This window comes from Crocuta crocuta, unplaced genomic scaffold, assembly GCF_008692635.1.
Source record: "Crocuta crocuta isolate KB4526 unplaced genomic scaffold, BGI_CrCroc_1.0 scaffold134, whole genome shotgun sequence".
Taxonomy (NCBI): domain Eukaryota; kingdom Metazoa; phylum Chordata; class Mammalia; order Carnivora; family Hyaenidae; genus Crocuta; species Crocuta crocuta.
In genome coordinates, this window is record NW_027530183.1 from 4,801,918 (window position 1) to 4,826,931 (window position 25,014).

The window sequence follows — 25,014 nt, forward strand, 5'->3', positions numbered from 1 at the left end:
AGTGTGGAATAGGTTCCAGTAGGCCCCTTCTAAGCCAAATCTTAAGCCTTAAATTGATGGACTATGAGTGGGTATGGATAATTCTGGAATGAGGAGCTGGGTCACAGGGGCAGCGGGAACAGCATGCAGGCACTCAGAAGGTTTGGAAGCAGCAGCTATATACTATCATGTACGGAAGTGCTCAGTGTTTCAACAACCACTCTTTCTGACCAGCAGATGCTGCCAAATTTCAGTACTCAGTATTAGTAAATTTCATTTTTTGTAAGATTGGGTCCAGATAACAAAAACTCATAAGAAACCATAAACACTAAATCAAGATCATTCTTTTTCACTGCAAAGCTGTCTGCAGAAATCTTAACCATTTTGTGACTCTTGCTTCTCCTTATATACACAGAATTCCTCTGATACTCCTTATTCCATCTCTTGCTGACCCTCAAAATAGTATTTTAAAAGACATTAAAAAGAAATCAGTTAGGATTATATTGCAGCCCAAAAATGGAGATGCAGACAAGGGCATGGTCATTTTGAGTCATTAGCTATATGTTAAGCTGTGTCTAGGCAGGGGAAAGTGTAAGGCTTGGCAGAGAAGAGCTACTGAAGTGTTTTGAGTTCAATTGATACTCTAGAGGACACATAAGAGGGTATTAGAAAACTAAAAAAAAAAAAAAAGATTTTAAAAAATTAGGCTCAAACTCAGGGATCTGTGGGAAATATCAAGCAGATTAAAGTACATGTAATTCTACTTTCAGAAAGAGGAAATAACTGATGGTGCAAATGATTGATACAGATGGGCTTAAGTCCATTATCTTGCTCTTTTCCATTTGTTCCATCTGTTCTTTATTTCTTTTTTTCTTATTTTCCTGCTTTCTTTTGAGATAAGAAAGTATAGTTTTTTATTCCATTTTATCTCCTCTCTAGGTTTTTAAGCTTTACTTCTTTGTTATTTAGTTGGTTGCATTAGAAATTACAACATTAATTTTGAACTTATCACAATCATATGGCTCTTCCTGTAAAGTAAAAGAAAACTTCTATGATAAATTTCTATTTGCCCCAGTTAAAAATGGCCAAAAAGGTTATAGAGCCACGTCACAGAAGAAGTTATATGAACTGACAATAGACACATCAAAACGTGTTCAACAGTATTAGTCATCAGGGAAATACAAAGTAAAAGCACAAAGAGACATCATTACACATCCACCTAGAATGGGGAATAAAATTAAAGATTTTCAGTGCAAATGTTGGCCTGGATATGGAACACTCAGAATGCTCATATGCTGCTGGTGGGAATATAAAATGGGCAATAATTCTGGAAAACTGTTCAGCAATTTCTTGCGAAGTTAAATGTATTTTCACCCTATGACCAGTAATTCCTCTTTTAAGTACTTGCCAATAGAATAAAAACATACATCCACAAAAAGACCTGCATAATATCAGAAGTTTTATTCATAATGTTACAAACCTTAGTCTATATCTTGATAACAGTGTGGTTACAATGGAGTACGCATTTGCCAAATTCACTGAACTTACAATGTGTATTTCAACAAAAGTAAACTCATCTTATTTTTAAAATGAAAATGAATTGATAATGGAAACAATAGCTTTAAAAGGTCAGCATATTTATTATTCCTACTGAGAAGTAAGTGAGCCACGCTAAACTCAGGAACAAATGTTTATTAAGTGCCTATGATTATATCTTTTTTTTTATTTATTTAGAGATTCTTTACCTATCCCAGAGTTCAACTACCTTTACTTTTTCTAGTCCAAATCAAATCACTGCATGTTGTCTTTCTTCTAATTATATGAATGAATTCAAATATAATCAAAACTCTCAGGTCAATTTGCTACCCCATCAACAAGCTATGGCATGAGAATCCACTGCTAAACATCACATGAAGGTAAACTAGAAAAGTGGCCTACACAACCCACTACAGGTAAAAAATAATACTCAACAGGAGCCTGGGTGGCTCAGTCCATTATGCATCCAATTCTTGATTTCACCTCTGGCCATGATCTCATGGTTTGTGTGATGGAGCCCTGTGTTGGGCTCTGCCATTTGTAGCATGGAGCCTGCTTGGGATTCTCTGTCTCCATCTCTCTCTTTGTTCCTCCCCCACTCATGATTGCTTGCTCTCTCTCTCTCTCTCTCTCCCTCTGTCTCTCTCTCAAAAGAAATGAATTTAAAAAAATAATAATACTCAATCCTGAATCCTTATAACATGAGGAAATGAAGTATCCCTTAGCCATAGGTTATTTCATTTGCAATGGGAAAAAATAAAATCATGACAACAATTCTAATAATGTTTTTCACTTGAGCAGTGATACAATAATCTTCGATGTCCACCAAGATAATGTGTCACTTTGCATATTTTCTAATTACAAAACCCTGTATAAGGCAAGAGGCACTAATATTCTCCTCTGCTACTGCTGCCAATTTTCCCAGCATCACCAGGGCTCAGGAATTCTGTTGTGAGCATCTTGGTGAATGTGATTAGCATAGGCAATAATATAATCTTTATATTCTAGTGGTACAATCATGATCAGAAGCAGTGGGTTCCTTTCCAATAGTATACTTTCCTATCTTGGACATCTTGCTAGACTATTTTTTTCCTCCTGGCTGTTGATATTTGTATCACATCTTTAATACACAGTAATGATGAAGGATGACTTTTTTTGCAATAAGAAATAACAAGCAGGACCTACCTCAACTTTTAAAATCCTTAAGCTAGCTATGTTGTAGAAATCACCCTGAAGCCACCTCCCCCCACCCCAANTCCTTAGAAAATATTTTGTAGCTAATTAACACAAAACAAAAATATTCTCTGTAGTCCTAAACCCTATATATTTAAATACAATTTTAAAGGCCTCTAAAAATTAATACTAATGGGAAATACTGCACATTCTAAGAAGATGCCTAATGAAGTGGACCGTCACCTAAAAAGACCAGCAACTGCCAACAAAATTCCCAAGATGGTTGTTTTCTAAGGGAAACTTATTGAAGGTATAGATTGTGCAGAATGCCTGAATTTGTGATCACAAATGAGAATAATCAGGTTTTCACAATCATATCAGAATAACAAAGATTTCTGATACTAAAATGTCAATTTGACCAAATCAGAACCTTTTTCCCTACAACCAAGCTAATCGCAACACAAATTATCAGAAATTTGTCTATCAAACATAGATTCAGTGCAAGAGGAATTAGTTGATAAGACAGAGCTCTCTAGGGAAGGATAGATTTGCCACCATTATTTCTCCATGAATTCATTCCACATGGATCCAGTAGATGCCAATATGTCCCAGTAAACAAAAAATGCAGACTCCCTGTTCTCATCAAGCTTATCTTAAGAGACACATACCTACTTGGCCAAGCCACTGGTTACTGCTTAGATGGGCACTGTTAACAGGGGCTCTTCTAAGTGTCCTACATCAGTATGTCTAAGACCCATCACTGTCTCATGTGTTGAGCATAAAATCACTGTTGAGGTTTCCTCTCCCTGATTATAGTCTCATTCCCTTACTTTTTCCTATAAATGACTCTGTCCAGTTCACCTTCATTGGTGTTTCAGTTGTTCCTTTACTTGCCTACATATTTGCTCTTACAATCACATTTGTTATATTTGGACCTGATTATTTTAACTCCCAGAAGACATGCTAACTTTCTAAGTTCTTGAAGGCATTTCATTGGGTTCCCCATATCCTGGCACCAAGAACAGAGTTCATTTATCCACAGTATATGAATTAACCATATATTTGTATTTTCCTGTGTCATTATTTTTACCAACCTTGACAATTATTAGACTACAGATTCCTTTTTTTTTTTTAATCAAAAAGGCAGGGATTCTCTTTTCAGGGATTAAATTATATAGCACCTGGCACAGTTCGGTTACACAAGAACCTTCATCCTTGGGTGATAGCTTCATTGGGAATCCTTTCTTTGCCTGCTTGTGAGGTCGTGGCAGGAAACTGAATATCACTTAATCTGAAAACAGTTTCCATGTTAAGAGGCCTATCACACGCATGGAGAGTCTTGAAATCATCTCTTCTTGAGTAATATCACTTGGTTGTGGCTGGAAACTTTCATGCACTACTTACCAAATAGTGTTCATATGGGTAGGCATTTATATTGTGCAACCTAATCACTACTGCTGGTTTGATGGCTCGGCAGACAGAAGTAATATACCTATAATCACAGCCTGATTGCACCACCCTTCATTGCCTTCACAGCAAGACTCTGCACCAATTCATCATTTCCCTTTCAAAAGAGGTTCTGGGCTGCTTTGTTTTGATAGGATCTTGAAAGTCTGGCTATTTTCCAACAGATCAGGAGTGGAGATTTGAATTATCCTTTTGATAATATATGACAGGACCAGTCTTATGAAAGAGTTTTCTTCTGGAAAGAATTGTGCTTCCTCTCCATATTTAAAAAATTAATGTTCCTTTCTGCAAATCTAAATCTTAAGCTTCATATAGTAAAGGAAAAGGCACTGGAAAGTAAGACATTATAAGGAAGTTGTTTTCATCTGCCATCACAGATACCTTGCAGATTTCTTAGGGTCTTTCTAGGAATGGAAAGGGAAGAATCTGGGGAGGGGGGGAAGGAGGAATTTATGGATTTCACTGGGTTTGGCCCCAGCCTCCAATTCCACTCATATCCTCACTTCAACCAGGCCACCTTTGCCTTCAGGTGCATATTTATCTCAAAATGATGAGCCTAAGCTTTAAAGACCCTTATTTGTAAAGACCCTTCTAAGTCCTCTAGTAATATGTCCACATGTATGTTTTGTAAAACTTGATAAAGTGGAAAAAAATTAAACACAAATAATTAAGGCTGCCTTCCATTCTCACTTCCCGTGGTGTTAAGTGGCACTAGAGTAGTTACAGGCATCTAGAGGGATAAAGTTAAGGAGAGATTTGGGAATAGAATTTGTTCAGGTGTAACAGGGACACATCTAAGCTTCAAGCCATCCACATGTGTGGTTGGGTCGTTGCTAGCTATCCCAGTTCAGGGATAATTCCAGGAATGCTCCCATCACTCATGGTGCCAATTCACCTAGCATCATGACATAAAGGCGTTACAGTGATATGAACATGTCCTATGGAAGGTACCAAAGATTGAAATGTACAAAGCCAGAAATTACTTTGTATAAAATTTCTTCAATCAACACACATGTAAAAACATGAGTGGACTCTTCAGTCCTTATCTGTTCTTAGTCTAGAGTACAAGCTCCACACTTGTAGAGAGGGGTTGGGAGAAAGAGACAATCAATAAATCAATCTATAGATACAAAAGCACATAAGGATACTTCCGTAAAAAAATAAAGTAAGAATGAACAGTAAGGTTGAACATTTTAAGTAGGATGATGTGGAAAAATAAGGTGTCATTTGCTCCACAGTTCCATAACAGTGATACGGAGTATGCCAACTGTCAGTATTGATTAAGTGCAATGGTGAGGTAATACTTAGACATGACTGTGAACTGTGTACAAATAATCCTTGTTCTAATGGAGCTTCCAGAATAGGAAGTTGCACAGCCAATAAACAAGCAATTGTCATTAGGTGTGTCATGTACTGTGGTGATGGACAGTTTAAGGAACAACTTACCTGGCTGAAAGGATGATAAAATTCCTCATCAAAAAATCTTTGATGTCAAAATCGAAAGGATACGTAGGTGTGAAAACTAAGGTGAAAACTAAGGTGAAAGTGAGGAAGCAGACTGCTTCAAGTATAATGAAAAAGATGCAGATTGCCAGAGGCTGAGAGAATATGTTCTATGCAGAGAACTAAAAATGACTTAGTAAAAAGTATAAGACAAAAAATGAGATTAGGAAGAAAAGCAAGCTCCATTCTGATCAAAGTTTCATAAACCATGGAAAGGATTTTGGAGTCCTGAAGCTTTTCAGCAGGGGCAGAAAAGGATATAATCAATTACATGTTTTATTGTTATTATTTCAATATTGTTGGCATACAATGTTATATTAGTTTCAGGTGCACAACATAGTGATTCAACAGTTCTAGATGATACCCAATGTTCAGAACAGTAAGTGTAGTCACCATCTGTCACTACACATTAATAAAATATTATTGACATATTACCTATGCTATGCTTTTAATCTCTATGAATTATTTATTTTATAACTAGGAGTTTGCACCTTTTAATACACTTCATCTATTTCACCCACGCCCCACCAAACTCTGTTCTGGCAACTTCTAGTTTGTTCTCTGTATTTATGAGTCTGTTTCTGCTTTTGTTTGTTTGTTCATTTGTTTTGTTTTCATATTCCACATATAAATCATTCAGAATTGTTCTTTCTCTGTCTGACTTACTTCACTTAGCATAATATCCATAGGTCCATCTATGTTGTCACAAATTGCAAAATCTTATTCTTTTTCTGGCTGAGTAATATTCCACTATCTATTTGGGTAACTACCCAGTAGTGAACTTACAGGATCTTATGATATTTCTGTACAAAGACAATAATATAATTAGAAGAAATATATTTTTTAAATACTACCCTGGCTTCCATGTGGAAGAAATAATAGAAGAATGTAATACTAAAGGGAAAGAAATCAGCAAGATTATTCCTATAATCTATTGGAAAAAAATAATGATGGCCGAAAGTTGGAAAGTGACAGTGAAGATTCATAGGAGTGATAAATTTGAAAGATATTTAGGAAGTAGAAACCAATGGTGACTGCTTGAAGTGAGAGGATAAATACAGAGTAATAAAGGATTGTAATAAATGTCTAGGTTTCTTGCTTGAGTAACTGGTTTGTATCTATGGGAGCCTGAATTATGTAGCTCCCAAAATTCATATGTTGAAGTTGTAACTCTCTGTTCCTCAGAATGTGCTGTATTTGAACACAGGGCTCTAACTGGGGTAATTAAGTTAAAATGAGGTCATTAGTATGGGCTCTAATGTCATATGACTGGTGTCCTTATAGGAAGAGGAGATTAAGACACAGAGACACACAGAGGGAAGACCATGTAAAGACAAGGAAGAAGATAGCTACTTACATGCCTATGAGAGAAGCTTCAAAAGAGCCAACCCTACTGATACCTTGATCTTGGACTTCTAACCTCCAGAATTATGAGAAATTGAATGTCTATTCCTTTGTATACCCAGTCTGTAGTGCTTGTTATGGGCAGCCCTACCAAACTAATACAGTACCTTTCAGTAAGAGAATACATAAGAGGAGAAGCAAGTTTAGGGGGGAGGAGATGATGAGAACTTTTTTGAGAAATTGACTTTTAAGTGTCTGTGAGACATCTGGGTGAACTTGTCTATAATGCAATTGGAGCCTCTGCAGAGGCAAAATTGGAACAAGGATGGAGTAATTCCATCATGGAGAATATTCTTGATTCCCATGAAAAACAGCACCTCATGAAGACTAGCTCACAAGATTTCAAACCATACAAGAAAATAAAACCATTTGAAGGGTCATCTAAAGCAATGAAGGAACATGCACCACAAAACTGAATATAGTAACACTTAAAAGATAGGAATAGAAGCTATGAGGTAAAAAACAGAGAGTAAGAAAAGCAATAAATCTAGAAAAAAATGTCATGCTACAAGCAAAAATTAGAGTTATCAAAATAAATAATTCAAGGGATAGGTTTAAGCGTTGACTAAATACAGCTAGAAAATAAAATCATTGTTTTGGAATGGATTTTAAAGTAGTTACCCAAAATACAAAACAGAGAGACAAACAGATGAGAGATATGAGAGACTATCTGATGACATGAATGATAGAAGGAGTAGTTCTAAGATATGCATCATAGGAATCCCAAGGGAGAGAACATAAATAATGGCAAAAATTGTACTGAAAGAAACAACTGAACTTTTTCTGAAGAAAGACAGGAGCCATTCTCAGGCTGAAGGAGCACAAGTCTCAAGTAGGATAAACATAGACCTACATCTAGTGAAATGTAGAACATCAAATATAAGGAGTACATCTTACTAAATATATAGAGAAAATACAAATTATCTACAAAAGAACAATTATATAGACAGTAAATCATGGTAATAATACTTGCCAGAAAACAATTTCAGAATGCTGAGGAAAAATAGCTATTAACCTATATATGTAACTAAATAATCATTGACAGGTGTGTGAAATTAAAATACTTTCCTGTACAATAAGTTTGAAATATTTGCCACTTTGCTAAAATAACTAAATATGTTACACAGTAAAAAGAAAGTGGAATCAGGGCTCCTGGGGGCTCAGTCAGTTAAGCTTCCAACTTCAGCTCAGGTCATGACATCATGGTTTATGAGTTCGAGTTCTTCGTCAGGCCTTCTGCTGACAGCTCAGAGCCTGGAGCCTGCCTCAGAATCTGTGTCTCTCTCTTTCTCTGCCTCTCCCCTGCTCATGCTCTATCTCTCCCTCTCTCTCAAAAATAAATAAAACATTAAAAAAATTTTTAACTAAAATTTTTCTCCAAATAAAGGTCAATACATATTGCATTCTTCTTCTTAGAAGTTTTTTTAACCATTTAGATTCAAAATTCACAATCTACTTCCCAAAATGGGAATAAATTGCTTATAATTCTATAAAGTCAGAAGAGAAAGCATTCTATTATATAACTGTATTTCCTATTAAATTGCTTAAATCTTTTTAGGATATTTAATCATAAAACAAATTCCTAGCAAATAAAGTTGAAAAAAAAAGAAAGATTAAGTTCAGAAGTTTCAGTTTCTGCAAGGAAGCAAAATAGTAGCAAATCTTATTCGAAAATAAATCTTATTATATTTAACCTGAGGTTTCTTACTGGGAGATTACATTTGTAAAATATTTACAGAAAACCCAATCTATCAAAATATTTATTCATAACTCATGATAATAACTTTAATCCAAATCATATGTGAAATTATTAAAGAAAAACTATTAAAGATAAAATTATCCTAATTTTTTCAAATAAATAATATGCTCAATCATAAAATGTGTGCATCAGAGTCAGTGATGGTTACACTCATATATTTCACAAGGCCCACTGCCACTGTATTTTAAAATGTGAAGAACACTGAGACTGATTAAATAAGTATTTTCTCTTAAAATCACAAAAATATATACGGTAGAAATTAAACCAGAAGGTAAGGAATTTACCTTTGCTTTTCTTCAAAACATTATAAAAGTTTTCCCCTAAATTCAACAATGTCTATATGTTCCATAATGTCTTACTTGCTGTAATTTCCCCAAACAGCCTAGGGGATCTCACACAAACACAACTCTTGTGATTTATGTGTTTATCGATGTGTGTATGTTTCTATGCGTGTATATGTGTATGTGTGTTTAGGTGACATTCCTACAGTGAATATGTTCTTTACACATTAAACTTAGAGAGAAAAAAAGTGACGAATGGAAGCAAACATTAATTGGAACCAAAGGGCATGATAAAAATCAAAGTTTTCCTTTTTGAAAACTAAAAATTACCCAGTAAATTCCATTGGAAAAACTAGATATCCACATGCAGAAAAAAAGGCGGGGGTGGCAGGGGAGGGGGGGGACAATGACCTTAAACCATATGCAAAATTAGTTCAAAATCTATCAAAGAACTAAAAGTAGGAAATGAAAGAGGAATACAAATATATGATCCCACTCATATGTAGAATTAAAAGACAAAACAGATAAATATAGGGAAGGGAGAAAAAAAAGAGTGGGAAGCCAAACATAAGAAAGAGACTTTTAACTATAGAGAACAAACAGGGTTGATGGATAGAGATGGGTGGAGGATGGACTAAATGAATGATGAATATTCAGGAGGGCACTTGTGTTGAGCACTGGGTTTTATATGAAGGTGATGAGTCACTAAATTCTACTCCTGAAACCAATATTACAGTATATGTTAACTAACTAGAATTTAAATGAAAATTTGGAAAATAAATAAATAAATAGAAGTAAGAAAATAAATTCTAAAACTTTGAGAAGAAAACAAAGGAGAAAACTTCACAGTATGGACTTTGACAGTGATTTATTGGACATGACACCAAAAGCAAAGGCAACAAGAGAAAATATAGATAAATGGACACCATCAAAATTATAAATTTTTATGCATCAAAGGACTCTATTAACAGACTGAAAGGCAGCCCACAGAAATGGGAAAAAATATATGCAAATCAGGTATTTGATAAGAGATTAATTTCAGAATATACAAAGAATTCTTATAACTCAAAATCAAAAAACAAACCACCCAATTCAAAAATAGTCAAAGGACTTAATAGACATTTCTCCAAAGAAGATACACAAGAGGGCAACAAGCATATGAAAAAGTGTTCAACAGTGCTTCAACTGTTTTGCAAATCAAAACCAAAATGAAATACAACTTTGCATCCATTAGGATAGCTATTATCAAAAAAACAGAAAATAAAAAGTGTTGGCAAGAATGTGCAGAGACTGGAAACTAATACACTGCTGATGAGAACGTAAAATGGTGTGGCCACTGTGGAAAATAACATGGTCATTCCTCAAAAACATAAAAGTAGAATTACCATATAATCTAGCAATTCACTTCTAGATATAAACCCAAAAGGACTCAAAGCAGAGACTCAAATAGACCCGTATTCATAGCAGAATTATTCACAATAGTCAAAGGTGAAAGCAACCTGTGTTCATCGGTAGATATACTCTTAAAGAAAAGGTGGTATATTCATCCTTAACAGGGAAGGAAATTCTGACACATGCTATACCACGGATGAACCTAGAAGACATCATGCTAAGTGAAGTAAGCCAGTCATAAAAGAACAAATATTGTATGATTACACTTATATGAGGTACCTAAAATAGTCAGATTTATAGAGACAGAAATTAGAAGGGGGGTTGCAGGGGTGAGGAGTAGGGGGCTGCAGGGGCAAGGAGTAGGGGGTGGTAGAGGGAGGGAGGAATAGGGAGTTAGTGTGAAATGGTACAGCATTTCAGTCAGGAAGATGAAAATTATCTGGAAATGGATGGTGATAATTATTGCACAACAATGTGAATACACTTAATGCCACAGAATTGTACACTTAAACATGTACAGTTAAAATGGTAAATTTTACATTATGAATATTTAACCACAATTTTAAAAATTAAGAATTTTCAACCCATAGCAAAATCATATCTGCAGCATTTTTAAGATTTAAATCATGGATGTTCAGTTTTGCTTTCATATATGATAATACTAGGACTATGACAAGAGACAAATCTATCCCCTTGCACATAAGCTCTGCAAACTATGAAATAGTTCTAATCTGCAAAACTGTTGGAGATAAAGGAAGCTTCACTGCAATCCCAGGATGCATTCTCCCAACAGAAGTTTGCACTGGTCCTTGCAAGTTTTAAAATCCTGTCTACTATTCACCACCCCACTATATACAGCATATTGTCATCTTTTCCCCCAAAATGAAACAGTTGTGTTTGTATTAGGTGAAGAACTTTCCTTCTTCTAAGAAATTGCATTATGGGCACTTGCAGCCTCCCTCTTCACTTTAATGTGTAGATTCAAATAGGCCTGTAACCCACAAAGCTTGGCGTAGCTTGCGGTGGTAATCGCATCCACCTCACTTTCACCCCACTTGGCTCTTAGTTCTTGTAACAAACTCCTAGTTGTCTTCTGAATGTACATGAATCTAAAAAAAAAAAAAAAAAAAAAAAATCTAACTTTGATGCTGATCCTCCAGCATCACAATCAAAAGTCTTCAGTTCTGTCAGTCACTTTTCCACAAAGAATCGATGATTGCTTCTTGTTCTCCCTAATTGCTTCTACTAGGAAATGATTCATCCTATAGGCTATATTTACACATAATGGTTACCTTTTCTTTTTGGCCACTTTCAATCTTTACCACTTATCCCTCTTATGAGTACTTGCACAGCCAGTTTGACAAACTTAAACGGCATTAAATGCCAGCCAGGTATAGGCATTTAAAATGAATAGGCTATATATAAAAGAGATTGCCGTTGTTTTATAGCAAATCCTTTAGATATGTGTTCACCTAAAAGGACACAAATTGAATAAAAATAAAAATAGAAACACTGAGTTGACAAAATAAAACAGGTTGCAGTCCAAAGGCCACCAATTTATGACAAATACCTGACAGTAAACAGCAAAACAAAGCCAAAGCGAAAAAGACTATAAACCACTACTAAAGCTATTTGTTGACGGTGAACAGAATGAAAACAGTTTGCTCTGGAACATAGGTCTGTTCATAACAATGAAAGTTCTAAACTGAATGTAAATAAAAAAATCATTGGAATAATATTATCACCACAAGAAGAGCAAGTTTTTAAAAAAACTGCAGAACAAGTTTTGGTAACTGCAGAAAGATGGTGAAACTGTTGTTGACCAGCAATATTTTTCTTATATTGCTTAGCCAAATTTTATTCTCAACTAGATAATAAATTTGTCTGGATGTGTATATTTTCATGGGCTTTGACTTTCATTTTAATAAGACAGAGAAGAAAGCAAATAGGACTCATTTAAGAGTTTGAATTCTTTGGAGACTTACATTATATACAACATTACATGGAAAATAAGGAACTTATATATTGCATTTGCAAGCATCTGCTAAGTTGAAATCCTTCACAATATTGCAGGTTAAAACTACAGAAGCTACTTTCTAAATGGGGAAAATAATTAAAACTGGGTGAATACTTCCTTGTAGTTAAGAAGCACTCCCTGCTGTTTCACTAATAAGATGAAATCAATGAATTGATACCAAAAAAAAAAAAAAAAAAAAAAAAAAAAAAAAGCTTTCCAGGGCATGTTTAACTGCAAATTTGCCATCTGCCTTGCAGAGTTTGTTGAGCAATAGGTTGAATACACTGAGAAAACCTTGTTGAAAAAGGTTTATAAAGCGATCTTGTAAATCCTACAGTGCAGCAAAGGTGTGCATCTGTAGGAAGGTCAGCTTTGGATGGGGAGTTTGTAAAGTTAATGACTATATACCCTTAGTTAAATCTGCTGGTGCTTGTTTTGTTGCTTTTATTTGTGTGTGTGTGTGTGTGTGTGTGTGTGTGCGCGCGCGCACGCGTACTGGTTTTTCCTTTTTTTTCATTCCAATAATATGTATGTTGAATAAGATTTGTCTAATGTCTAGTTATTCACTCATAAATCCCAAATGATCAGTTAGTTTTTTCTTCTGCATGAAAATTTCCCTGCTCCCTAGACTGAGAGCTTGCACTACAATCAGAATTCAAGGAATATGCCTGAATTTATACATAAATAAGCGTTCAAAAATCCAGGAACATGTGGAAATAATAACAACTATCCCCAACTTTCTAAATGATTCCAATTCTTAAAAAAAAGGAAAAGAGCGCATCTGGGTGGCTCAGTTAGTTGAGCGTCTGATGATTTCACCTCAAGTCATGATCCCAGGGACATGTGATAGAGCCCCACATTGGTCTCTGTGCTGAGCGTGAAGCCTGCTAAAGACTCCCTCTCACCCTCCGCCCCTCTCCCTCTTTCTCTCTAAAATTAAAAAAAAAGGGGGAAATAATTGCCAGAGTACTCAGGAATACTCCACAAAATTGAAGATCTACACATGCATTTCTACTATAATATTATTTACCCAACTTATAAAAATTGCAAACAAAGAAGTGAGAATATGTCATAGATTTAATACTTCTAATTATTTTTAATGTCATAATAATGACCTTAATTTAAAACATGCTCATTTATTAAGTATAGTTTGGACCCTGTGAAAATGCAGGCTATCCACACAGTATGATAACATAGTGATATGAGAAAAGCCACAAGAAATCACTAAGGTTTCTACAACACCTAAAATTTCTTTCTTTTTTTCCCAACACCTAAAATTTCTATGTCGCCATCAACCCCTGGGTTTGTTTTGCTCCCTATAGGGGACTTGGAAAACACGATAATATAGAATTGTAGCAAGCCTTGGACATACACACTCTTTAATCAGAGCAAATAGCTGCCATTTTGAATAGTAAAGAAAGCACCCCAGTGAGATAGGGAAAGGCAGCTTTTGATGAAAAGAGGTGGCGGTGCAAAAATTGAAACCACCCAGAGCTTGGGCATATGAGATGCCCATGAGATAATATATTAAGACAGGAGCCATGGACAAAGCATAAAAACCCTACAATGTTGCCTCTCCTACATATAGCTATCAAAGAGGGGCTGCTATCACACACAATCTCCTCCCTCCACCACTTCCAAGTATGGTTTTTAATTCAAGGTAGGCACTTAATACAAGTTTCTGGGTGTTTTTATTAAAGGGTCTATATGTAAGATATAAATGAATTACATTTACCCAGTTATGTTGCAGTCTTATAAAAACTCAAACACCCTTCAGTAAGTTCAAGCCGAACAAAAAAATAGTCATGTTACTATAAGAAATTTAAAAACAACTTAACATCAACTTTAAGAATCCAGGTTTTTAACTTGTTTTGTTGGAAATGAACTTATACTCTTGGGATGCCTCGGTTAAGTGTCCGGTGTCAGCTCAGGTCATGATCTCGTGGATCGTGGGTTTGAGCCCGGTGTCAAGCTCTGTGCTGACAGCTCAGAGCCTGGAGCCTGCTTCAGATTCTGTGTCTCCCTCTCTCTCTCTCTGCCCCTTCACCCCCTTCCAAAAAAATAAATAAACATTAATTTTTTTTAATGAAATGACCTTGTATTCTGAAATGCCAATTTAGCAATATACATACACACAATCCAATGACCCGTTTCTCTTTAACNTAATTTGACAATAAACTATTTGTAACAAAAAAAATTAAAAAGAAATAAAAAAATAAAAAAAGCTTATTACAGAATGAGTGTTGTGATTCTGATCCTGGGACTCTGCAAGGCATTTTACATAAGACATAGCAAAGGACTGGGGTCTGGGTGGCTCAGTTGGTGTGAGTTTGAGCCTCCCATTGGGCTCTCTCCTGTCAGAGCAGAGCGTACTGGGGCTCGTCTGTCCCCCTCTCTCACTGCCCTTCCCCGGCCTGTGCACTCTCTCAAAAATAAATAACATTAAAAATAAGACATAGCAAAGGGAACAGAAACAATACATAGAAAATAAAGCAGCTGCCTTTTCCAAAGGTAGATAGTTTCCTTTACAATCCTTTTATTAATCTTTTTTTAAAATTTTTAATGTTTATTTTTGAGAGAGACAGAATGCAAGTGGGGGAGGGGCAGAGAGAGGGAGACACAGAATCTGAAGCAGGCTCCAGGCTCTGAGCTGTCTGCACAGAGTCAAACGCTGGGTTCAAACTCATAAACTGCAAGATCATGACCAGAGCTGAAGTCAGACACTTAACCAACTGAGCCCCCTTTTATTTATCTTTATAACCATTACTATCTGTGAGATGTTCATTTAATTCTAGGGTAGTATCAAGAAATATCCAGAAAAAGACTGGCAAAAGGACTGTCAAAGAACAGAGACCCACACATAAATACCCACACAAATACACCCAATGGATTTTTTTTGAGGTGCAAAAGAAATTCAGTGGAAGACATATGGTATTTTAACACATGATGCTACAACTTTTGGATGTCCATTGAGATGGACTATGGTTCACTGGTATTTATTTTCTTGTGTCTCTGACTTCCTCCTAAAGTGCTCTTGTAACCTGGCATTTCCCCTTTTATTCATTTATGATACCGGTGATTTGTGTTGCCTTTCTTTTGTCTTTGTTAGTCTTGCTACACATTTATCAATTTCATTGAATTAGCTTTTATTTTCTATATTGTTTTCACAATTTATAATTTCAGTGATTTCTGCTCTTCTTGTGTTTTCTTTCTCATTCTGCTCGCTTTGGGTATATTTTGCTCTTATTTTCTAGGTTTTTCAGAGGAGACACTAAATTATTGATCTGGACTTTCTCCCTTTTCTAACATATGCTTTTAGTGCTACCAATTTTCCCTTTTTTCCCGTTTTTGCTGGGTCCCAAATTTTGTTATGCCGTATTTTCATTTTCATTCACTTCAGTATGTCTTTTCTTCCTCCTTTAAGACTTCTTCTATGACTAATGGGTTATTTAGAAGTGTGTTAGTTTCCAAGTGTCGAGTTTTTCCTATCATCTTTCTGTTATTGATTTCTAGTTTGGTTTCATTGTGGTTAGAGAACACACTCTGCATGATTTCAATTATTTTAAATTTTTTGAAGGGTTTTTATGACCAAGATATGGACCATCTTAGTATATGTACCATGGATACTTGAAAAAATTTTGTATTCTGCTGTTGCCAATTGAAGTGTTCTATAAATGTCAGTTAGATCCTGTCAGGTGAGACTCTTGTTGAGTTCTTCTATTTATTGGCTGACTTTCAGTCTCACCTTCTCTATCAATTATTGCAAGAGTGGTCTTGAAGTCACCAACCACAATGGTGAAATTGTCTATTTCTCCTTTCAGTTCTATCAGTTTCTCCCTACCTTATTTGCAACTCTATTGTTTGCTACATCTTTTGGTGGATAGACTCTCTGTTACTAATAATTTTCTTTGCTCTGAGGTCTATTTTACCTGATATTAATATAGCCACTCCTGCCTTCCTTTAATTAATGTTTCATGATGTATCTTTTCTCATCCTTTTACTTTCAACCTTCTTTTGTATATATATACACATATATACTAAAGATATATATATATAAAACATATATATATGTTTTAATATATATATTAAAGATATATAAAGATATATATCTTTATATATATCACTTCATATATATATATGAAGTGTTTATTACTATATCATGTTTTTGAAACAACACAGCATGTAAACTTGTCACTTTCTAACCCATTCTAAGAATTTTCCTTTTAACTGGCATATTTTAGGTTGCTGATATCTTAGGGATTCAGTCTATCATTTTATCTTTTGTAGACTATATTCTCCCTGGCTTTCACTCCTCTGTTCCTTTCTTCATATATTTCTGTTGACTATTTCAACATTTGTTTTAGAATTCTATTCTGAATTATCCATAGTGTTTTTGAGTGTATCTTTTTATATACATTTTTTACTGGTTGCTTTATATACTTTTATTTATGCATAACTTACACAGTCTACTAATGTTATCATTTTATCTGTTCAACTATAGAAACTTTACACATGTTTATGTTCCTTTGTTGTCCCTTGTTATAATTATTTTAAATATTTCCTCAATACATTCAGAATAATATCAGCCAGTGTTATAACTTCTGCTTCAATAATAAACATAATTTAGAAAACACAAAAGGACAGTCTATTGTATCTAGTAATATTCTTGCTTATCATGTTCTTTATTCCTGTATGATCCTCTATGGTTTATCTATCCTTTCCTTTCTCTTTAGAGAACTTCTTTTAGCCATGCTTTTAAGGCAGATCTGCTAGTGACAAATTTTCTTAGTTTGCTTTCATTTGAGAATGTCTTGATTTCCTCTTCATTTAGAGGGCTTTTTCTGAGTGTAAAATCCTGAAATCCTTTTCTTTCACCCCTTAAAAAATATCATGCCCCTTCCTCTGGCCTCATGTTTTGTGGTGATAAATCCACTGTCATTTGAATTGTTGTATTCTTTTTTCCCTCTATAAAGTGTCATTTTACTTTGGCTGTTTTCAAGATTATTCATTGTCTTTAGTTTCAGAAGTTGACTTATGAAGTATCTTGGAGTGGATTTCTTTGGTGTTATGCTTTGGTGAATTCACTCAGCTTCTTGAATCCATAGGCCTATGCCACTTTTCAAATTTTGCAAGTTTCAGCTGATTTCTTTGGACACTCTTTTTTCCTGCATTTTAATTTTTTTTAATATTTTGATATTTGTTTATTTTTGAGAGAGAGCAAGAGACAGTGTGAGTAGGGTAGGGGCAGAGAGAGAGGGAGACACAAAACCTGAAGCAGGCTCCAGGCTCTGAGCTGTCAGCACAGAGTCCAACATGAGCATTGAACCCAAGAACCACGAGATCATGACCCAAGCCAAAATTACACACTCAACCAACTGAGCCACCCAGGTACACCAAAATGTTACATTTTAATTAATAAAAAGACTTATATTCTTCTTACAGAACCAAACTTGATCTTTATACAGTTCTTCTTTATGAGACTATAACAAAGATAAACTATTGCCCTTTCCCTCAGTGATTTGCCAAATAGAGGCAGTATGGTATATGAAAAGCATAAACTTTGGAACTAAAGATTTATATACTTACTCTGCTAACTAANAATATTTGTTTATTTTTGAGAGAGAGCAAGAGACAGTGTGAGCAGGGTAGGGGCAGAGAGAGAGGGAGACACAAAATCTGAAGCAGGCTCCAGGCTCTGAGCTGTCAGCACAGAGTCCAACATGAGCATTGAACCCAAGAACCACGAGATCATGACCCAAGCCAAAATTACACACTCAACCAACTGAGCCACCCAGGTACACCAAAATGTTACATTTTAATTAATAAAAAGACTTATATTCTTCTTACAGAACCAAACTTGATCTTTATACAGTTCTTCTTTATGAGACTATAACAAAGATAAACTATTGCCCTTTCCCTCAGTGATTTGCCAAATAGAGGCAGTATGGTATATGAAAAGCATAAACTTTGGAACTAAAGATTTATATACTTACTCTGCTAACTAAATTGAAACCTGAATATTTCCATAATGTTACAAAACTCTGAATCTTATTTAAACCTTCCATTTTAGCAGGCTTGGTAGGGAGCATTGCCTTGTTATTGCCAGGTAGAGGCAGACATCCAGGTGCTTCATTCAGTTTTCATTGACATTAAGGAGGAGAAGGAAGGCTCCTCATTACTGCTAGACAGAGTAGGGGTTCTAGCATCCTACATGGTCCACATTGGCACTGCATTAGAAGTGGCCTCATAACCTCTGGGCAATGATGAGGATCCTGACTCTTCACTAGTCCTCCTCTGATACAACCCCAGAAGGGGAAGAAGGGGACACCTAATTGCTGTCAGATAGGGGTTTTAAGTCCAGCCTCCCCACATAGGATCCGTATTAGTTTTAAAAACCAATGTTTGCTAGCAGCATTAATGACAATAGCCAAAGTATGGAAAGAGTCCAAATGTCCCTCGATGGATGAATGGATAAAGAAGATGTGGTGTATAGATACATATATGTATATGTATATGTACACACACACACACACACACACACACCATGAATTATTACTCAGCAATCAAAAAGAATGAAATCTTGCCATTTGCAACAACGTGGATGAAACTAGAGTGTATTATGCTAAGCAAATTAGCCAGTCAGAGAAAGAAGAATATCATGACTTCATTCATATGTGGAATTTAAGATACAAAATAGATGAACATAAGAGAAGGGGAGCAAAAATAATATAAAAACAAGGAGGGGAACAAAACATAAGAGACTAAATACAGAAAACAAACAGAGGATTGCCGGAGGGGTTGTTGGGGGAGGGATGAGCTAAATGGGCAAGGGGAATTAAGGAGGACACTTTTTGGGATGAGCACTGGATGTTATATATAAGTGATGAATCATAGGGTTCTACTCCTGAAATCATTATTACACTATATGCTAACTAACTTGGATGTAAATTTTAAAAAATAATAAATAAATACATACATACACACATACATACATAAAATCTATTTCTAAATTAAAAAATAAAAATAAACCAATGTTGCATTCATTGTCATCTAGGTTCAGTTTTTTTTTAAGGATATTTATTGTTTGAAAATTGAAGCATGAATGAAAAGGATCAGTTTAAGACAATGTCATAATTAAGTTTCAAAGAAGTCATAGAAATCAATCATGTTATTTTCTTTCATAAGAAACACTAAGAATTGGGGCGCCTGGGTGGCTTAGTCGGTTAAGCGTCCGCCTTTCACTTAGGTCATGATCTCGCGGTTCGTGGGTTCGAGCCCCGCGTCGGGCTCTGTGCTGACTGCCAGCTCAGAGCCTGGAGCATACTTCAGAGTCTGTATCTCCCTCTCTCTCTGACCCTCCCCTGCTCACGCTCTCTCTCTCGATCTCTCTCTCTCTCTCTCTCCTAGAAATAAATAAAAATATTTAAAAAATAAAAAATAAAAAAAGAAAGAAACACTAAGAGTTTCCCATTTCTTCTGGGAAAACACCTTCAGCAGTGGCAAGCAGCCTCCTCAATAATCTGGCTCCATATTCCACCGTAGTCTCATAGCCGACTATTTTTCTACATATTCTCTACATAGACTCAAGGGCATTTATCAAAATTATTCCCAGAGTATTATTTTTCTCACTACACGTCATGTGATTTAAGATGCCCTCAATTTAAAGCACTGCATTATTTTCTATAAACCAAAAAAGAAAAACGTTGTATATTGTATATATTGTATATTTGTATAATACTATCAATTTTAAGATGCATCGCAATTTCAGAAGTATTAAAATATGAAAAAACACTAGCTTAAAAGTTAATGAAATGTGATCATCATTGAGTACATACAAAAAACAATAAAAACAATTTCTAAAATGTGTAAGGTACGAAGAATGACAGCAGTGTGAATTGAACATTACTGTGACATCTGTCCATACATTCCTACCATACTTCATCCTCCTGTCCTCATTTTAGAGGAACATCATTTTGAATTTTTAAAAATCACTTCTTGCTTTTCTTATCATTTTACCACATGTTTGTATCTCTAAGCAATGTGTCACTTGTTTTAGCATATTTTGAGCTTTACACAAATGTGTTCTTTCAGTACTCTGAAATGTACATTTTTTACTCAGTATAACCTTCCTGAGATTTATCTATACTGGCACTCTAACTCATTCATTTTTGCTACTGTGGTATTCCGTTATGTACAGCTGATCCTTGAACAACCCAGATTTGAACTTCATGGATCCACTTATACACAGATTTTTTTCAGTAAATATAAGACAGAACCATAAATATATTTTTCTTCCTTATGATTTTCTTATAACATTTTCTTTTCTCTATCTTACTTTATTATAAGAATACAGCATAGTGTACATAGAGAATACAAAATATGTGTTAATCAACTGTTTATGTTATCGGTTAAGTTGTCAGGTCAACAACAGGCTATTAGTTGTTAAGTGTAGGGGGAGTCAAAAGTTTCAACTGTGTGGGAGGTTGGAACCCCTAACTCACCCACTCACCCCTCCATTATTCCACGATCAACTGTATTTTTACCACAATGTTCACAATGTTTCTATCCATCCTACTTTAACTGTTGATGCACTCAAACGTTTGAGTGTTTGCTTTGTGTGTGTGTGTGTGTGTGTGTGTGTGTGTGTGTGTGCCATTACGAACATGCTGCCATGAACACTTTTCTACTTGTCTCCTGGGGCACATGTTCAAGAGTCACATTAGGGAACATACCCAGGAATGAAACTGTCTGAACTAGGGTTGAACCAATGAAATTTTACAAGACAGGAAGTAGAAAGCTCTTTTCCAAAGTGTCAGTAACAATTTACCCTCCCAGAAGCAGCATGTAAATATTCCAGCTATGCCCTTAAGTTCCAACTTTCACCGTTCACTTAGTTTTAAGGTATCTAATCTCCTATACTGTCAAAAACAAAAGTCCATCAATTCTTGAGCCATCTCTTCAAAAAGTCTGTAATACAGGGATGCCAGGGAGACTCACTCCATTGAGCATCTAACTCTTGATTTTAGGCTCAGGTCCTTGTCCCAAGGTCATGGGATCAAGCCATGACCTGTGCATGGAGCCTGCTTAAGATTCTCTCTCCCTCTCTCTCTCTCTCTCTCTCTCTCCCTCCCTTCCTCCCTCTCTCCCCCCCTCCCAAGCTTGTGCTCTCTCTCTCTAATAAAAAAATTAAAAAGTTAAAAGTTACAGTAAATTTTTTTTTACAAAGTCTGTAACATGGAACTTAGAGGTAAAGATTTTGGAACCAGACCACTCTAGATAGCACTGAAGAGTTGATCAGTTAATACACATAGTGTCTTTAGACTGGTACCTCACACATAATAAGCACAAAATAATTATTAGGTCACTGTCATTGGTATAGTTAAATTACTTACAGAACCCTGAAAACACTTCGACATCATACTAGTATATTTGCATACGTTTCTTTCTTATACTTTCTTATTCCTCCACCCCTCCCATCTGAACTTCATTCTTCAGGAGCACTTCAGTAAATCACACTCAGATACATGCAGAGTTGATCATCCTCATGAGGGCTGCCACTGCCTCTGACATATGACCTATCACAGTGTATAATAATCATACATTTACTTCCTATCTCCCCTCCTATAATTTCAGTTATTTTGCAGACATAGTTTATTTTTTATTTCCTGGCCTTTCGTAGCCCTTTAGTAAATGTTTGATAAATGAATAGGTGAATGAATAGTTATGAACAATTGCAACATCAATGGGACCTGCCTACAAGCATCTATTTAGCTTTGCTAGATAAACTGGGATCTAGTCATCTGGGATAGAAAGAGTTAAAATGTACTTACCACCTGTTCTTCTAACAAACTCTTACTAACAGAATTCTCTGGTTTCTTTTTTTTTTAACATCCTAGGATAGGACAGCAGACTTTAAATGTGACCTTTTTATCTGCATGCAGTCATAATAACCTTTTTTCCAGCCAACTTTGTAAATTAATGTCTCTTTATTTTCTTCTTCTATAAGAATGTCACCCCATAGCACAACTGACAAGAAAAGGCCCAGAGTACTGCAGCACAAAGTCATTTTATGGATCTACTTTTTCCTGTTTTAGTCTCATATATGTGTGTGTGTGTATATATTCCATATATATATGTATATATATATACATACATACACATATATTCCTTTTTCAGTCTCCCCTTCCTGTTTTAGTCATATGCATGTGTATGTATATATATATATATATATACATACACATGCATATATATATCTCCCTCTCTTTTTTTCTTTAGATTTAGAATGAAAAGATAATTGGCTGCTAAAGCAAACCTTATGGAAACAATGAATAAAGTCCACTGCCTGTTAATAGGACTGCCTTCTGCTACTTCTCCATCATCCAGTCTTAGCCTCAACAGCTCTCATTGACACAGGATAGCTTCAGTTATTAGACTGTTATGTCTTATAATGTATTGAGTTTTCCTCCCTAGTATTGCTACCTAAGTGGCCTCAGTTTTAACATTGGCATTGGGCACTTCAAAGCAATATTTGTCCTAATTTTGACTAGGTCCTTTAACCCTTTTGACTTGACATAGAATTAAATTTATCTGGTTGACTGGTGCTTAAAATGGAGCACTGAGAATTGAACACAATACTCTAGAAGTGATCTGAAAAGCTTACAGTGGATTATCATTTACGCATCTATTTATTTTACAAACATATAATACATCCTTGTTTTATTGTATATTTGTATTAATATACCTTAAGAATATATTTGATTTGGGGAGGTAGCCATGTCATACCATTAACAGACACCAAGTTTCTTTCATACAAATTTATTTTATGAAATTTCATCTCTTTAATTTTGAATCATCCTTGTCAATTCAACCATAAGAATTTTTAATCCATATTATTTCATCTAACAGAACTGCTATTCCACTTACATTTGAGTCACCTGAAAATTTGTTGGCACAAAGTTCTTTAAGGGAATGCCTGATGGACAATATCATTTGTGTGCCCAGAGCTTACCACAATGTCTGATAACAATAGGTGTTCCATATACATTGACACTTTCGCTGTGTCATAAAAGGCCATAACTATCTTTAATATTATCTGAATTTTAAATGGAGTCATTTTGGACTACAACTTTTTTTTTTCACCACCAATATCCAATCATTCATTCACCAATTCAACCACAATGATGATTGGATCAATCTTGCCCTTTCTATTCTAACAAGAAATGTTATTTCAGTCCTTCATTAAGAAGAGTGACATTAATGGCTTTTATTGCTAATGAGATACTTGTCTTGTGATATTATATAATCCTCATTACGAATTATGTCTTGACTTACTGGAAGTATGCTATTTGCAGAGTATTCCCTTTTCCAGACAAACTATCACATCAGCAAGTACATTTGCTCAAACAGCTGCACTCAGCAGCAGGAAACACACGTGCCATCACAACAGTGAACTGCCAACAATCTACTGATCATTTTCCATGTTCAGGGAAGAAGTCAAGAGAATTGTATATAAATACCCAAAATGTTTGTGCTTGCTTATGCACACACCAAATGTCATATCTATTCCACATCCATTAAGAACCAATTAGGCCAGGCTCTACACCGTTTGCAAAGATGAATGAGACACAATTCTTGCTTTCAAATTCACAGTTCTGGAAGAGAGACAATTACATCTATTGAGGAAAAAGAACAAATACCCAACATTTGGTATCGATGGTAGTAGAAATAGGTACAAAGCATAAAAAACTATGTACAATTTCTGGGACCTTTGGGGATAACATTTTAGAAAAGGTACAGAAATGTAATTAATATTCATCATGTTCCTCTTCCATGTCAGGCTTTCTGCTCTAAGTTTGTTGATATGGCTTTATACGTAATAGGAAAAGTATGAATAACTAATGTTAAACTTGTCTTAGTGAATATGAAAATAATGCTAATTTTCTTTTCAGCAAGAAAAGCTGCAAATACAGAATCAATGACTTCCAGCCGAGATGAAATAGCAAGATATACCACCTCTGTTCCAAACAGATAGCAATGATGGATAAAATATGGAAAGATAAAGCTAAAGAGACAGAGCTAGGACAAGATAAATGTCTCTGTTTTAACCTGGCCTCCCAAGAAAGCATAGCCTTGGGTAAAGTCTTACTATTTTATTAGGTAGTCTAATCCTGTGGAACAGAAATGAAGGAAAAGAGGACTGAGACAGGGAAGAAGGAAAAGTCATTTCAAGGTATTAAAAATGACTGATTGATCATCTCATAAGACTGCCTTCTGAGAGGCTATATAAATGACTTTCCAACCCATGCAAGAAAGGAAGAATTTATTGACAGGCTCCCATCTCCCATTGGTTAAAGCTTTACTACACAGGTTTTTAACTCTCCCCCAAACTCCTTCTCTCTCTCTCTCTCTCTCTCTCACACACACACACACACACACACACACACACACACACACTCTTCCAGGCTATACATGCTTAGTATCATAGCATCACCTGCCTGTCTTCA